Source organism: Petaurus breviceps, unplaced genomic scaffold (assembly GCF_028583685.1).
Source record: "Petaurus breviceps papuanus isolate PSGF00001 unplaced genomic scaffold, PetGlider_PUasm1.0 673, whole genome shotgun sequence".
Taxonomy (NCBI): domain Eukaryota; kingdom Metazoa; phylum Chordata; class Mammalia; order Diprotodontia; family Petauridae; genus Petaurus; species Petaurus breviceps.
The window spans coordinates 162,151-181,078 of NW_027186448.1; positions in this window are offsets into that span (position 1 = coordinate 162,151).

Sequence of the window (18,928 nt, forward strand, 5' to 3'; positions counted from 1 at the left end):
CTGGGTGTGGTGCTGAGTGTCTGAGCCTGGGATTCGATCTCCAGGTCTAGCTCAACACTGGAGCCAGTGCTCTTACTCGCTGTGCTACCTGGCCGCCCCTCCCTTCTTTCTTCAATTGCTTCAGTGCCTAACTCATAGTCTTTCTCTCCTCCCCAACTCCTACCCTCATACTAGGGAAACTTCAACATCCACAGTGATACATACCCTCCCCAAACATCTTACTGTCACATTTCCTCAATTTACTTACTTCACATGACCTATTCCTCCAACCCATCACACCCACATACAAAATACCCTTAATTTTGCCATCACACATAAATGTACCACTTCCATGTTTATGAATTCTAAATTTCCCTTATCTGATCACAATCTATTGTCACTCTACCTCTCTCTCTGCCTTGTAACCCCAAACCCCATTTATAGTCCACACCATGACCTCCAACCTCTTGACCCTTCAGTTCTTTCCCAGGCTATCACCTCTGTATTAGCTATACACTCAAGAGAAGAAGACAGTATAGAGTTGAACTGGTTCACCAAGAGGTCAAGACAAGGAAAGGAGGAGTGTAGCTAGTTGCAGGGGCAATGGCCTGGGAAAGAAATGAGGAGTTGAGGGACTGGAAGTCATAGTGTGAACTAAGAACAGGATTTGGGGTTTCAAGGCAACTCTACAGTGTCCTATTCTCTTGAGTGCCTTACCATATTGCCAATTTTTGTCCTGAAAAGCATCAGCTTGGAGTATTCCCATCATCTGTTACCTCCATTCCTACATATGTACAATGATGAAAAAAGCCACAAAATCATCCTGCTTCAGTACATTACAAATATATGGTAAATAACCTCAACTGGGTCCCCACTGCTGCAAGGAAATATGTTTACATATTTCTAATTGACTCACTATCTCACTCACCCTCCCTCCTACCTTTTCTTAGAACCTTGTCTTAATTTACTGGAAAAACTGAGGATGTTCATCTTGAGCTCCCTCTTCTGCCCCTCTTGTTTCACATCACTCAGATGCCTTCTGCCACTATCTTCTCCTTCACGCCTTTCTAACATAATGAGGTGATCCTTCTCCTTTCCAAAACAAACCTGTCCACATGCACAAGTGTAATCACATGTTATCCCATCTTCTACAGCAGATTACTCCCTCTTACCCCCACTCTCACTTATCTTCCATCTCTCCTTGTCAACTGACTGCTTCTATACTGCTTACAAACATAACCATGACTCCTCTATTCACAAAAAACCCTCACTCGATTCATTCATTCCCACGAGCTGTTATCCCATATCTGTTCCTTTTTATGGCTAAACTCCTTGAGAAGGCCACCTACAATAGATCCCTTCACTTTCTTGTCACTCTCTTCTGTGCAGCTGACTTCCAACCAAAACTATTACCAATTTTTTAAATCGTTAAATCTAATGGTCTTTCCTCAGGTCTCATTCTTTTTTGACCTTTCTGTAGTTTTTGACACTGTCAATCACCCTTTTCTTCTTTATACTCTCTTGGTTTTAGGGACACTATTCCTATCTACCTCAGTCTCTTTTGTTGGATCTTCATCCAGATCATACCCACTAACTGTGAGTGTCTCACAGGGATCTGTCCTGGATCATCTTCTCTTATCTTTCTATAGGATTTCATCCATAAAATGGAAACAATTAACTTAATGGATTAAAAAATCAGAATCTGATAATATGCTGCTTACAAGAAACATATTTAAAAATGAGAGATACACACAGAGTTAAAATAAAGGGCTGGAATAGAATGTATTATGCCTCAGCCAATGCAAGAAAAAGCAGGGGTAACAATTGTGATATCAAAGCCTAAGCTAAAATAGATTTAATTGAAAGGGATAACAGGGAAACTACATTATGGTAAAAGGTAACATAGATAATGAAGCAATATCAATACTAAAGTTATATGCACCAAATATCATAGCATCAAATTTTTAAAAGAAAAGTTAAATTGATTGCAGGTAGAAAGAAATAGTAATAGGATAATAGTGGGGAACCTTAATCTTCCTGTCTCAGAACTAGACAAATCAAATATCCCCCCCCCCAAAAAAAAAAGCCTTAGATATCTATCATATCTGGAGAGAACTGAATGGAAATAGAAAGGAATACATGTTTTTCTCAGTGGTACATGATAACCTTACAAAAACTGACAATATATTAGGGCACAAAAATTTTATTAGCTAAAAGTAGAAAAGCAGAAATATTAAATGCTTCATTTACAGAACACAATGCAATAAAAATTATTTTTAATAAGGGACAATGGAAACAGGGGAAAAAAACTAATTGGAGACTAAACAATCTTATCTTAAAGAATATATGGATTAAGTAATAAATAATAGAGACAATCAGTAATTTCATTAAAGAAAATGACAATGATGAAACAACATATCAAAACCTACAGGATACAACAAAAGCAGTAATCAGAAGAAAATATCTATCTCTAAGTGCTTATATCAATAAAAAAAAGAAAGAGCAGATCAATGAACTGGGTATGCAATTAAAAAAATTAAAAAAGCACAAATTTTAAATCCCCAATTAAACACTAAATTGGAAATGCTAAAAGTTAAAGGTGAAATTTATCAAACTGAGTGTAAGAAAAAAATGAATTAATAAATAAAACTAGGAGTTGGTATAAAAAATCAATAAAATAGATAAACCATTGGTTAATATGATTTTAAAAAAGAAAGAAAACCAAATTACTAGCTTCAAAAATGAAAAGGATGAATATGCCACTAAGAAGGAGAAATCAAAGCAATTATAAGAACTTACTTTGCCCAATTATATGCCAATAAGTGAAATGGAAGAATATTTACAAAAATACAAACTGCCCAGGGGCAGCTAGGTGGCACAGTGAGTAAGAGCACCTGGCCAAAGTTGAACTATTAACATTCCTACATGGAAAAACAATAATTGTAACTTATGAAACTTTTCTCAGTAGTTGAAGGGATTAGAAATATATATATATATATATATATATATATATATGTATATATATATGTCTTTATATGAGGGTATGCGGGCATATGAATACATATGTGAATGTGTATATATACATTTCATTTACAGGTATACATAGATAGAGGGCATGGGACCAATTTAACAGGAAGAGATGATACTTAAAAGGTGAAATTAAGAGGTGAGAGGAATATAATGAGAGGAGATGGGGAGAGACAGATTGAGGCAAACTATCTCATACAGAAGAGGCAAGGGAAAATGGTTACAATGGAGGGAAGTTGGAAGCACCCACTTTTGAAAAGGGACAGGATCAAAGTAGAGAATAGAACAAGTGGGAGGTGGGATAGGAGGGAGGGAAATATAGTCAGTCTTTTACAATATATCTACTATGTTATTGTTTTGCATTAGCTGCACATGTACAACCTATACTGAACTGCTTGTCTCCCCAGTGGGGGTGGGTGGCAGGGGGGGCAGGGAATGAATCTGGAATTGAAAGTTTTAAAATCAAATATTCAAATATATATATATATATGTGTGTGTGTGTGTGTATACTATTATTAATACCATCTTGCATGTAATGAAGAAATAAGATATACAGGCACTGAGGCATAGAGATCCACTGGAAAAGTCGAAACGGATATGGGAGAAAATATGGGAGAGAGCAGATTGGAGGTGGGGATATCCTGTGGGACTGCTGTTTTGGGGGGATGGGTGGGGGAAAAACGGGAAGAAAATTTGTAACTCAAAATCTTGCGGAAACGAATGATGTAAATCAGAAGTTAATAAAGCATTTAAAAAAAAATTTCACATAGTACTGAAAGTCCTAAAGTTTAGAGTGAGCCAGTAAGAAAATTTATTAAAACAATATTTCAATAAGACAACTAAAAATATTAAAACAACACCAAAATATGTGTATGTATGTGTGGGGGAGGGGGCGGGGAACAGATCTATTATTATATAAAAGAAGTAATATTACAAAGTAATATAAAAAAATCAACCTGGAGAAAAGGTCAAGAAACCATCTAAGAAATATCAAGCCTATCTGAAAGTCATGATTAAAAAAAATATTTTGCCTACTATATTTCAAGAAATTATAGTAGAAAACATCTCATAACTGGCGGACAAAGTAGGGAAAACATAAGTTATCTACCAGTTACCTTTGGAAACCCCAAAATGAAAACTCTGAGGAACATCATAAACAAAATCCAGAATTTTGGGGTCAAAACAAACAAAAAAACCAAAAATATTCGAAGCAGCCAAATGGAAGGAGTTAAAGTTCAATGGAACCACACTGTGGATCACATAAGCCTTAGCAGCTGCCACTTTAAAGAAGAAGAAATCTTGGCATGTGATATTCCAAAAGATGAGATAACCTATCCAGCAAAACTAAGTATAACCCTACAGGGACTTTTAATGGAATAGAAAATTTCCAAGCATCCTTCATGAAAACGTCAGAACTAAGTAGATGTTTGGAAATGGATGCCAAGAGAAACATAGAAACATTTGTTTGGTTGAAGGAGAATATGTGGGGATGAACTATTACATGATAATAGTTGGGGTGGGGAGTGGGATAAAATAAAGGTCATAGAAAAAGGTCGAAATAATGGAGGGTCTACAGGTTGTTTTGTTCTGTTATAATGGTCATAGGAGAAGACAAAAATGGGAAGTATAGGGGACACAAGTGTGAAGAACAGAGAGAAAATCTATTGTATAACAGAGGTGAATAAGATGAAAAATATTTAGTAATGGAGAAGGGGTGGGTGGAATGAGTATCCCATGAATCTCACTTTCATTGAATCAGATCAAGGAGGACTGAACATAATTATACTCACACACCCACACCCACATAGAGATTTTTATATAGAAAAACAGTAAACTCAAAAAGGAAATAAGAAGGGAAAGGGAGGGGTAGAAATGAGTCAGGGAAGGATAGAAATGACTCTAAAAGGGAGGCCAGTTTAGATAGGAGAATTTGAATTCAAAAATTTGAAAACAAAACAAATTTGAATGTTGAAAGGAGGAATATAATGACTGGATTAAAAGGAAAAGCAAAAAAAGAATTAAAACTTAGGATAAATGTCAGGGTAAGGGCAAGAGAAGAGATGTAACAGAGAAGAGGTAGTTTTACTTATAAGATCACAAGCATCAGACAAGCTCTCTCTTTTCTGCCACCTTCTTATTTGTAAAGTGGGAGGTAGGAATGAAGATTGGAAAAATTACAAGAAGACAAAATAGAGGGAAATACATAATCAACAATCATAACTGAATGTTAATGGAATGTATTCACCCATAAGGCAGAAGAGGATTAAGAGAAGCAGGATGAATTAGAAAGCAGAATCTGACAATATTATTTATAAGAAATTCACTTGAAGCACAAAGATTCATATAGAGCTAAAATGAGGAATTGAGCAAAATCCATTGAACTTAACAACAACAATAGCAACAACAACAAGAAGTCATAATTTCAGATAAAGCTCTAGTAAATGGGGGATGGGAGTGGAATCTCCAGTTTTCCTGCTTATATCTTGACACTGGACCCAGATTGCTCCTAAGGAGAAAGTAAAGGTGGTAATTTTGTATAGCCTTCCCTCAGGTAAATCAAATTCACTTGCAAGTCATGGCATCAGCTTCCTGATATCAAGATCCTCTTAGAGAAGAAAGGACAAACAACAACAACAGTAAATGTAGATAAGATAAAAAGAGATTGAGTAGGAAATTACATTTTACATAGATAATGAATTAACATAAGTACTTAATATATACCAACCTGATAGCACAGTATCTAAATACTTAAAAGAAAAGCTAATTGGAGAAAGAAATATAGTAAAACTGTAATGGTGGGCTACCTCAATGTATATCTTTCAGACCTAGATAGATCTAACAAAAAAAAAAAACAAGAAAGAAATTAAGAATCTGACTATAACTTTAGAAAAAATAAATGTTAGCTCTCCAGTAATTATTAAATGGGAACAGAAAGAATTTTATATGTTTCTAGGCTGTACATGGCTCTGTGCAAAAACTGACCTATTGGAGCATAAAGACATAAAAAAATATAGAAAAGCAGAAATTTTAATACATCATATACTGATCATAATTCATAAAACCTATATTCAATAAAGAGCTCTTAGAGACTTTTTTTTTTAGTAATTAGAGACTAAATAACATAATTTAAAAGATCTAAAGAACTGGTAGATCAAAGGACAAACTATAGAAACAATAAGAAATTTCATTAAATTACAATAATGAGACAACATACAAAAACTTATGGGACTTAACAAATACAAAACTAAAGTAGATCTGAGGGGAAAATAAATACCTTCTTTTAAGGCATTCATAGGCAAAAGAGATAAAGAACAAATCAATGAATTGGGAATTGTATTTTAAAAACTTGAACAACAGAGGAAAATGAAATTTTATATATTAAAAATGAAAAAGAACTCACAACTGAAAATAAAGTTTTTAGCATTTAATTAACACAATTATGTGCTAAAAATTGATAACTTAGAGCAAATAAATATTTACAGAAATAATAAAATAACCAGACTAACAAAGGAAGAAACAGAACAAGCCATAAACAAACTCTCAAAGGAAAAAACTTAAGGATCCAATAGATTTACAAATGAACTCTACAAAATATTCAAAAAACAATTAAAATCTAATGCTACATAAACTCTTTGTAATAATCAAAAGAGAAGGCATCCTTCTAATTTCTCTCTATGGTACAAATATCGTCTTGATCCATAAACCAGGGAAAGACAAAGCAGAAAAAGAAAATTACACACCACTATACCTAAGGAACACTCATGCAAAAAAAAAATTGTTTTAAATAAAATGTTAGCATGTAAGCTACAATAACATATTAGAAAGATTATACACTATGACTAATTTGGGTTGATACTAAGAATGCAGGGTTGGTTCAACATAAGGAAGAGTATAAACATAATAAACCATGTTAATAAAGTAAAAAAATAAAAGACATATAATTATATCAATAGATGCCAAAAAGGCTTTTTGACAAAATCTCACACTCATTTCCATTTTTAAAAAACCTATATATCATAAAGAATAGGTGGACTTTAATATATAAAATAAAATTTATTTAAATACAAGAGCAAACATTATATGTGATAGAGAAAAGTTAGAGGTCATTCTATTAAGATTAGAACCATGGGGCAGCTCTGTGGTGCAGTGAATAGAGCACCTGCCCTGAAGTCAGGAGGAATCTGAGTTCAAAGCTGGCCTCAGATACTTGACACTTAACTAGCTGTGTGGCCTTGGGAAAGTCACTTAACCCTAATTGCCATGCTTTCCCCCCTCTAAAAAAAAGATTAGAACTAAAACAAAAATGTCCATTATTACCACTACTACATAACATAGTGCTAGAAATGCTAGCTATATCAGTAAGACAAGAAAAAGAAATTGAGGGAATCAGTAGAAGCAAAGAGGAAACAAAATTATTGATTTCTACAGATGATAAGATGGTATACTTAAAAATCCCTAGAGAGTTAACTGAAAATTATTTGAAATACTAAATTCAGGGGCATCTAGGTGGCACAGTGAATAGAGTACCGGCCCTGGAGTCAGGAGGACCTGAGTTCAAATCCAGCCTCAGACACTTCACACACACACACACACACACACACACACACACACACACACACAAACTAGCACATGACCTTGGACAAGTCACTTAACCCCAAATGCCCTATCTTCCCCCCTCCAAAAAAAAAGCAAAAAAAAATACTAAATTCAGCAAAGTTGCCAAAAATAAAGTAAACCTATACAAATCATCAACATTCCTGTATATAACCAACAAACCCCACCAGGAAGAGATAAAGAAATTCCATGCAAAATAACTACATAAACTCTAAAAAATACCTGGGAGTATATCTACCAAGAGTCATCCAGGGATTATATGAACAAATAAGACTATAAAACTTTTTTTTTGTAGACACACCTTATTGGAGAAATGTTCATTGCTTATGGGCAGGCTGAGCCAATATATTAAAAATGACTATTTCTGAAATTATCTAGTGCCTTACCAAGGAAATTCCCAATTATGGAACTAGAAAGATAATAATGAAATTATTATCAAAAATTTAAGAATCTCAAGAGTAAAAAAATGGGGAGGAAGAGAATCACCATATTACAAATCAGTGATCATTAAAATGGTTTGGGATTAGTTAAGACATATACATACACACATATATACACGAACATACAAGCATACATGTGTGTTCGTGTGAGAATGAGAGAGAAAAAGAGTGTGAGAAAGAAAGAGAGAGAGAGAAAAAGAGAGAGAGGTCAACCAGTAGAACAGATTAGGTATAAAATATATCAAAGCAAACAAACACAGTGGCATGGTGTTTGATAAAATCAAATACCCCAAATACTGGGGGAGATGTTAGTTGACAAAAACTGCTGGGAAAACTAGACAACAGTGGCAGAAATTAATTTTGTACCAACACCTCACACCATATGACAAAATAATTTCCAAATTGATATGACCTAAATACAAAATATCATCATAAATAAATTAGAGGAACAAAGAAGAAATTACCTTTAGGATCTAAGCATAGGAGGAGAAGAGCTCATGGCTGAACAAATGATAGAAAGGATCACACATCTGAAATGCACAACCTTGAATTTATGAAATGAAAGAAAAAAATTGCACAATGAAATTATTTCAGTAAAAATTAAAAAGGAAACAGGCAACTGGTGGGGGTGGGGGAACTTTGCAACAAATTTCTCCAATAAAAAATTCCAAGACATATAAGGAACTGATTCAAATGCATAAGTCTAAGAGCCACTCTCCAATAGATAAACTCTCAACAAGCATATGAAAAAATGCTGTAAATCCCAATAATTAGAGAAATGCAAAATCAAGCAACTTTCAGGTTCCACCTCACACCTTTCAGTCTGACTAAAATAACAGAAGAGGAAAATGACAAATTTTGCAGGGGCTATGGGAAAACAAGTTTGCTAATGAACTGTTGGTGGTCTAATCATTCTAGAAGGCAATTTGGAACTTTGTCCAAAAAGTGACTAAGCTGTGCATACCTTTTGATCTCTCTATACCATTACTGGGGCAGTTAGGTGATCCAGGGGATAGAGCCCTGGGCCTGAAGTCAGGAAGATGAATCTTCCTGAATTCAAATCTGACCTCAGACACTTACTAGCTGTATGACCCTAGGCAAGCCCCTTAATCCTATTCACCTCAGTTCCTCATCTATAAAATGAGCTAGAGAAGGAAATGACAAACCATTCCAGTATCTTTGCCAAAAAACAAACAAAAAAAAAACCAAATGGAGTCACAGAGCCAGACACAGCTGAAACAACAATGAACAACAATAAATATCTCTACTAGGGTCTATACATCAATAATATCAAAGAAAGAAGAAAAGGACCTATGTGTGCTCCCCCACCCCCCCAAAAAAAGCATTTTTCATAGTAGCCAAAAATTGGAAACTAAGGGGATATATTCCTAATAATGGGAAATGGTTAAACAAATTATGTTATGTGAGCATAATGGAATACTCTCATAAAATGATTAAATAGTTTCATAGGAAGCTTCAAAGACCTATGTGAATTGATGCAGAGTGAAGTGAGTTTCAAAAGTAGAACAATGCATACAATGAAAATAACATTATAGAGGAAAGCAATTTTTTTCCTCAAAATAATGATAAATAATGATAACTACCCCCCCCCAAAGTAATGGAATCATGTTGCTCACTTCCTGACAGACAAGTGATATAACTTAAAATTCAAAACACATGTTTTTAGACATGGTCAATGTGGGAATTTGTTCTTAGTAGATATATTCTAACTAAGTAGATATATGAAGGCTTTATTTTTCTGTCATTTTTTCAAATTTGTTCAGTGAGGGGGTAGTGGGATGGACAGATTAATAAAAAATGCTCACTAATTGAAGAAATCAGAATCAAACTTTTTTTTTTAAGAGAGTATGCCTCCTATTCTACACCTGCAGTTATTAGGAGGAAATGTTTCTATTTCTGTTCTTACTTTATCTTATTAACAAAATATCCCCTAGTAAAAACTAATTGATATTTGATTAATTGATACTGAGACACTAATCATTGTCCATTATTATTTGGAATTTGGAAGATTATTAAGATTCTCATTTTTTGTTCAACTGAAAATATTAAGAAGTAAATTTTCCCCAGTCTGAAGTCCTTTTTAGACTTTTCTCTTTAGGAAAGCATGTAAAAACTTCAAGAACAAAACCTAAAGACCAAGGAAAATGGATTAAGGATGGTACCAAACTTAGAAGAATTATCTTCAGTCTAGCTGAGATCTTTGCCTTCCCAGAAGGGTTGAGAGTTTCCTTAAAAAAAAAAAAATCCCAGGGATCCTTACTTTTCCTACAAGGGGGATTGTTGTTATTGATTAATTTTGTTTCAGTTGTATTCCTTTGTGATCCCATTTGGGGTTTTCTTGGCAAAGATACTGGAGTGGTTTGCTATTTCCTTCTCCAGCTCATTTTACAGAGGCATTTACTGAGGCAAACAGGGTTAAGTAAATTGCCCAGGTTCACATAGCTAGTAAGTGTCTGAAACCAGATTCGAATTCAGGAAGAAGACTCTTTCTGACTCCAGGCCCAACATTCTAGGCATTCTATCCACTTTGCTGGGATTAATTTTCCCTAAAAGGAAACAAAGTTGTCCCTGGGATCTGAATGGTTCCTGACTCACTTGACACAGATTCCTGGTTTGAGAGGGTATAAAAAGTCCCACCCACTCAGAGTTGGGGCCCCTCCAACTTGGTGTTTACTTGAACATCACAGCAAGTCACCATACCCTGTTAAACTGCCCAAAGTTAATTTCCAAATGGATATGATGGGGGGATTCTATAGAAACTAAGTATATTATTGTATATCCTTGCTATGTTAGGGTTAAGTAAACCTCATTTTGCTAACTGTTCAATGACTTACAAGTGTCTCATTTTGTTCCCCGTAAGAACCCAGTTTCCCTATTCTAATGGGATTAATGTATTGAGTAGAGGCAGGAAGTCCCTCAGATTACCTGATAGAGCCCTTTAGGGGACTGGTTAAAGAAGGAATTAAGTAGATTTTTAAAATGACTCCAGGCCCAACATTCTAGGCATTCTATCCACTTTGCTAGGATTAATTTTCCCTAAAAGGAAACAAAGTTGTCCCTGGGATCTGAATGGTCCCTGCCTCACTTGACATGTGGGGGATGGGGTCTAGAAAACCATGTCAGTTTGAACATTTCTCTATTACATCAATAAGTTGTTTCTGGCACACTTGTGCCAAAATACAGAGTATTAATATTTTTTTTTCCTATGGCACAGAGGAAACACCTGATTGAGGGACATAAGAAGAAAGATGCCTGCCATCCTTTAGGGGTACCCTTAGAATCCTGAATGGGAAGGTCTAGCCTTCCTCTAAGGGACCTGATAAATCCATTCAAATTCGAGTTAGAATGAGGATCTCCAACATATATGAAGAGCAGGTGTTCAGAAATAAGCTAAGGTGAAATACAAAATGCCTAATTTTTGTAGTTCTGCAACCTTCTTTGTGGGCAGATGATATTTAAATTTTATCTTCCCAGCAGATCATTAACAGTCATTAGTTGAAATATTGAATCCTATTTAATTAATTCTATTAATATGTGCTTGCTAGTGTCCTATGTGTCCCATTTTTTTTCCTACAGGAATAAATTACCTGCATCATATTTTGACACATTTTGTGCACTGAGGACTTCTTTGCAGGAGCTACAATCAAATTTACTATAATTAAAAATCATTCCTGGGGTTCACTGAGCACAGGGAGTTTAATGAGCCAATGAAGAAAGGGAGTCTTCTCTCACTCAAGAAAAGATCTCTAAGTCTAAACTGGATCCAGATTATGTCTATGGGTACAGGAAAGGGATTGTCAAAAGCCCTGGGCCCAGTGGGCTCAATAAAGCCATCATTCTGTGCTAGAGACTATACCCCACAGTTTGCCAGAACTAGAGAGAAAAGGATGTGACCTCTATTTTAAGTGTTTAATGTTTGGTAAATTGAGGTTTCAAACTTTTTTTTAATAGAACAGCAAAATGGGGGCAAATATGCTGCTCAATAAAGCAATAAGCATTTATTAAGTGCTTATTAAATAGTATGCCCTGTGCTAATCACTAGGATGAAAATTAGACAGGTCCTGACCTCAAGGAGTTTATTGTTCCTTTCTCAGTCCTGTGTTTTCCCTCCCTCAAAACTACATTCCACATTTTCTTCCTCCAGACAGTCTTCCAGCCTTGATCCCCACAGATCCTGTCTTCTCTATATCCAAAGTGAGAGTGTATCTGGGACTAGAACGTTTGAAGATTTGGGGAGTTGTGATCACATGGAAAGAAAATTCTTTGGAAAAACTGTAGAAATTCTGAAACTTGTTCTAGGTTACCAACCATAAGTTAGGAGAAGCCTATTTTCAATTGATTACAATAGCCGGAACTGGCTTTAGAAACTTACTAGCTGTGTGACCCTGGGCAAGTCACTTAACCCTGATTGCCTCAGTAAATTCCTGTGCCCAACCTACTTTTAAATTCTTTCTCCCTTCCCCTTTCTTGACTGTGGTCCCCTCCTCTTTATCCCTTTTCTGACCTCAGCATTTCTGTTCTCCTAAATTTTCTTTTCACTTGCTTCTATTTGTTTCCTTTGATCCCTTGATCTCTCTCTCATCTTCTTTTTGGTCCCTATATAAAATTTCCCACTTTCTTTTTAATTTTCAGCTTCATTTTTCTTACTTCTTTTTTTCTCTTCTGTTAAATAATGGATGGCAGGGAGGGGGAGAGCAGTTCTTCCGGTTATTGGTGGGGGTGGGGTTGGAACATTACCTGAGAAGGCATCAGTTACTTATCTGGGGCTGCTGTACTAGGTTTGCACACTCAAGAGTAGAGACCATTAGGGGCGGCCAGGTGGCTCAGTGAGTAAGAGCACCGGCTCCAGTGTCGGGATGACCTGTGGATCAAATCTGGGCTCAGATTTTTAGCACCACATCCAGAAATAACTGGCTGTGTAACCTTGAGCAAGTTACTTAACCCCAATTGCTTAAAAAAAAAAAAAGAGTAGAGACCATGCTATTTCTCTCCTTCCTATCACAGCCTCCACCTCACATCCTCAGTCAACCACAATGTTTTGTTATATAGCTGGTATTTGAAGCTTACTGAGTTAAGCTGAACTGGTAATCACAGGGAAGGGAATGAATTGTTACCAAGGAGTCTCCAATGTCTGAAGGATTTTTTACTTTTAAGAAAGTTGGAAGATTATTCAGTTGTATCCAACTCCTTATGACCTCCTTGGCAAAGATACTGGAATAGTTTGCCATTCCTTCTCCAGCTCATTTTATAGATGAAGAATTGAGGCAAACGGGGTGCCAGAGTCATACAACTAGTGTCTGAGGTCAGATTTTAACTCAGGAAGATGAGTCTTCCTGACTTAAGTCTCAGTACTCAATCCACTTAACCACCTAGCTGCCATAGAAGATTACTTATCTGAAAGGTAACTATATAAAGAGTTCTCATCTGAGTGAGAATTATTAAGGAAGAGATTTCTTTTTGGGGGTGAGGTGGAGTCTGAGTTTTTCAAGGGAGGGATTTGGGGGTAAGAGAGGATGGAAATATATTAGGGATTGTTTCTTAATTGGGATTCTCGGGAAAGGAGATGTGGCTTGTTGCTGTTTAGATGGATAGGGGGAGAGATATCTCAAAGAAGTAGATTATTTTCTCTTAGAAATAATCCAAGGGGGAGATCTGAAGATGGATCCTCCTTATTTGGGAGGGAGATGTCTCGGCAGAGGATGATGTTTTCCTCGGCATCTCAGCATGGGAGTAGGAGGAGAGTTACTTTAGCTAGAGGTAATATCTCAGAGGAGCAAGCTCTTCCTTCCCTGAAGGAGGGATCTTATGGAAAGCGAATTCCTTGCCTGGGGAGCAAGAATTAATCTGAGAAGGAGGGTTTCCTTACTTGGGACTTTCATGGGTAGTTTTATTATTGCCACAGGCCATCAAAAATGAAAGAAAATTCTCATTGCCCCCCAGAAGTGCTCCCCAAAGAAGGGGTCCCATGTCTGATCATATCTGATCAGGAAGTCCAGTTGGTCCAATTTTATTTGCTATAACTGACTTAACATGAGTACACAGTCTTTGTCTTCATGCATCTGGATAGTGGGAGGCCTGGGTAAAGATTTCTTATGCTTCCGGTTCCAACTCCTAAAGTCTCTCCTCCTGCTCCTCTAAACCCTTTTAGATCTCATGTTGATGCACTCCACCCCACCCCTGAACATCTAGATACAAAATCTTCTTGTTCTGAATTCTATTTCCTTAATATTACATCAGTGGAAAGCAGTGAACCAAGGTTTGAATTTGACTCTTCCATTTAACAATTAGTGTGACTTTCGTTAAGTCACATAATCTCTCTCGGCCTAAATTTCCATAAGAGAATTACATTAGATGATTTCTAAGGTCCTTCCTAGCTCGAAATTGCATGATCTTATATTTCCACCCTCTAGCCCTCTCATCTAGAACCTCTCCTGACTATCCCTTTCTCCTTCTTGCCCAATACTGTTGAATGAAACCCTAAAGAGACATTGGTCAATATGCAAACCAAAGAACTGGGTGGGGAGATGCAGTTCTTTGGTTTCTAATGTTTCAGAGAATGAAACAGGAGATCAGAGGTAGAGGGAACTAATGCAGCAGGAGTTGGTTATCCCAGGGAGTGTTTCCATGGCATTCCTTTGAACGTCTTCATATTGTTTTCAGATTTAGAGGGCTGAGCCTCTGGGCCAAGGAAATATTTATACACCATCCTCCCTACAATATTCCTTCCTGGATCCCAGAGTAAGAGGGATCTCTCTGAATCCAGAGAGAGTTGTGAAGTGGGGGAGGAGAATATTTTGGTATTGTTTATCAGGAATTCTGGACACTAGGGGTAGGGGTGGGAAGGAGAATTTCCAGTCACTCTCCCTTCCAGCTGTTTCTGAGCTGCTCTATCCTCTCTGGACTCCTTTTCAAGTCCTTCTATCTGCCCAGGATGGTGCTAGATTTGGTCTCAGATAACCTTGGTTTAAACTTCACCAATGTGACTTTGTGTGATAGTAATGGAATATAAAGGTCCCCCTGTATTGGCTTGGTTTTCAAATTGATTGTGTTAAAACCCAGAGCTTGTTAATCTCACCTGTGGGATGGACTTGTTGATGTGAAAAGAGAGTGCTGAACTGGGAGGAGCTGGTGACAGTAGATTTGGAGAGACACAGGAGAGAGGCAGAAGAACTTTTTGGAAGCAGCACCTTTGGAGGCAGAGAGAGACTGAGAGGATTGCTGAGGGCCACTTTGAATTGTCCTGGACTTTTGAGACCTGCCCCGGGAGCTGCCAAGGACTGAGGAGACATGGCTGTTTTGCTGGTACTTTGTCTGTCTGTTTTGATGTTGTTTTGCCAGATTTGTCCACTGGTGAAAGACAGTCCTGTTGTTGAAGTCCTGGAACCTGGCTGTTGGTTAAGAGCTCCTGAGACTGTCCTGCAGACAGAGAGTGAATACTGTCCACTGGTGAAGGACAGTGCTGTTGTTGCAGGGGTCTGGGAACCTTTCTGTTGGTTCAGAGCTACTGAGACTGTCCTGCAGACAGAGAGTGGATACTGTCCACTGGTGAAGGACAGTGCTGTTGTTACAGGAGTCTAGGAACCTTTCTGTTGGTACAGAAGCCCTGAAGAAGGATTTTCTTGTTGTATGTTTACAGAAATGCTGGGAGAGGGTTTTGCTAATGTTTTCAGGGGTCCTAGGACTGTTCTGCAGACAGAGGATGAATTAATGAAGAGACTGGCAATGTATCTTGTGGCCTTGCTAAGCTTTGTCTCCCCAGGAACTAAGATTGCTGAGAACTTGCCTTGTGTCAAGATGAAGAAAAGACCTCCATTTGGGTATTAAGGGATGTGCTTAAAATTGTTGTAACTCTGGGGTACATTCAATTGTGATCCAGGGGTGGGGAACTTTTGACCTTTTTGTGTCCTATGATTGAACAAATGAATGTACTTTACTTATGATTGGAAACTAATCTCCATTTGAGAAGAGGGGCTTTGTGATGGACTAAATGAAGGTACAGCCTAGGGGTGGAGTAGTATTTAGAACAGGGACTTTGTAATTGATTGAATGAATGTAAGGTCCTGGAGTGGGGTAGTACTTGGATATTATTTAATCACACTTAGTAAATGCTGTATTTTGAATGATGTCATGTTTTGATTCCCTCTGTTCTTAATTTGTCACTGAATAAAATGGAGAGCACCTATGCTGGTATTTTGAACAAGGAAGTTGCCTTTCCTTGGCATTACCTTACACTTTGGGAAAGCCATTTCCTCTCTCTGGGCTTTTAATTATTTCAGGTGTAAAATGATAGGGTTGAGTTAGATAAAATTTAAGTCCCTTGGAGCTCTAAACAATTGCCTTGCAAAACTAATAATGCTTTGTTTATTCCTGACCTTCCAGATGCCTTCCTTCAGTCCATTCCCTCTAGAGTCTTGGCCCCCAGCCCTGAAGTCTACTGTCTGTCTCTTCTATTCTCTACCCTGTGCCAGTGAAGTCTTTTCAGGGTAGTTCAGAAAGTCCTAATGGCCCATTCTTTGGTCAATTGTAATGATACTTCATGTGCTTAAATGTCATGGCCCCAAGTTAGGTTTCCTTCTCTAGATGGCAAGACAGGCTTCAGATACTTCCCCCTGCTCCCAGGGACTCTAAAGAAAGGTTTGTCAGGAAGAGAATGAAATGCTTCTTGAAATGCTGTAGTAGGAGGGTAGGAAGTTAAGAGGTAGGAAGGCTTTCCAGGGAAGAAGGAAAGGAAGGATGGTATTGTGAAGGTTTCTTATTTCCCTTGTCTCTTGTGGAGGATGAAATTCACTTTACTGGGCTGCCTATACTCTTGGTTGGTTCCCTCAGCTCCAACCACCCACATTTCTATGTTTCCCTTCTTTCTGTTCCTGTCCCAAGAGGCAGGGACCACAGCCTACATCAGGGCTGGAAGCTAGTGTATCATGACCTAGACACTCAAAACTTGTTCCTGTGCTCCCTCTACAACCATCAGGTTGGCTGACTTTGGACTGCTGCAAGCACTGGGCCACAACCAAGAAAGCTACATCATGGTGGGAATCACCATAGGATTCCTTTATGGATGGTGGTGAGAGGGAGAGAAATCAGAAATCTGGGACAGGAGAGGGCCTTGTAGTAGATTATTTCAAGGAAGAAATGGTCCTTGGAAGAAGAAAGGGATAATTAAAATCAAGGGTTATGTGGAACAATGAATGGGCCACCCCCCCCCCATATCTGGGAACCTTCTCTTCCGTAGATGTATGGATGTTTGAAGTGATGATGTGGAAAATGTTTTCTGGACTTAAAGAACCTCAGGCTAGGTGCTGATCTATTTGTTCATTCAGAGTTTGAGTCATGATGGTGCACAGTTCTTTCAGTCTCCCTTCTGCTCCCATGACCACCATGCCATTGCCTTAGATATTGGACTCCCTATCCTGCTCAGTTCCCAAAAAAAATCCTCCCCACTTCCTTTCTACTGTCTCCTCACTCTGCTCTTCTCCTTCCTCCATTTCCCTTCTTTCCCATCATCCATTCTCTCTCTACTTCTTCTTGCCTTCCCCTAATCCCTTCCATCCCAAACCCGAATTTTCTCCTTTCTGTACCCTCCACATCCTACCCTCAGATTCTTCCCTCCTGATAAGATGTAAAGAAGGGCTTCAGGACTCAGCTTAGGCCCAAGGGAGAAAAGGGTACCAACTGAAAGTGAAAGGTGAGGTTGCTGCTGCTGGGAGCCTAGAATCCTGGGATCCCAGAGGGGAAAAGGATCTGAGGATGATTTGGTAGAACTCCTGTGGTCTTTAGAAGGGTCTGGAAAACCAGGGACCTGGGTCACACTAAATCTTTCTGGAACTTTCCAAGAAACTGGGTCAGCCCTCTTTTTGGGTACTCAATCCTCAGGAAATGGCTCCAGCCCTTCAGAAATCCAACATTCCATTGCTGTACATTACTGCAGCTGGGTGGTACAATGGAAGAGTCCTGAGTTCAAATTCTGACTCAAATACTTATTAGCTGTGTGACCTTGGGTAAGTCATATAATCTTTCTTGCTCTCCGTTTCTTCCTCTGTAAAATGGGGATAATGATAGCACCTACTTCATAGGGTTGTTGTGAGAATCAAACAGCAAATCTTATATTGATATATAAATGCTAAGTTATTATCATTATATTAGTACTGATCCTTTCCTTCCTATTTCTCTGCTCCTTCTCCTCCAAACTCCCAGCCCAACCACACCCCTAATAGAGACTCAACCCCTAATACCCAGTGTGCTAGCAAAGTTTAGCAATCGGCTTTCAAAAAAAATGTATGCATGACACATTTAGATTTAATCTGCATTATTAACATTTTCTCTATCACTTTCTAAAATATAGAAAATCAACAAAACAACAAATAGAGCCCTGGTTTATAGCATCTCCTGATTTCTAAGGTGTGAAGTTCACACTAAAAATGTAACAACTGACTCTTGAGCTAGTAAGAGCTGGCTTCAGTAAACATTTTCCCTGGGCCTCCCCAAAATACCCCACATCTAGTTAGCCTGTGGGAGGCACAGGAAGACCAGACAAGTACTTGTAGCCCACATGAGCCTCTGTCGTGATCTAGAGCTCCAGAGGTTAAAGAAATAACAGCATGGCCATGGGTAGGTGAAGAGGATGGCCTACCATATGAGTCTGCTGGGGAAGATGCAATTTTTTGTTGCTTATAGATGGAGCTGTGCATTCACAGTGACAGGTGATATGACTTCTGCTTTCTAGAACCTCAAATATAGACACCAGCCTCTACCATCTCCTATACCTCCAAGGACCTGAGCCTTCAACCTTCCACTGTCCTTCATCTTCTCAGAAAACCAGGAGAGATCTCCAAGTCTCCATTGTCCTA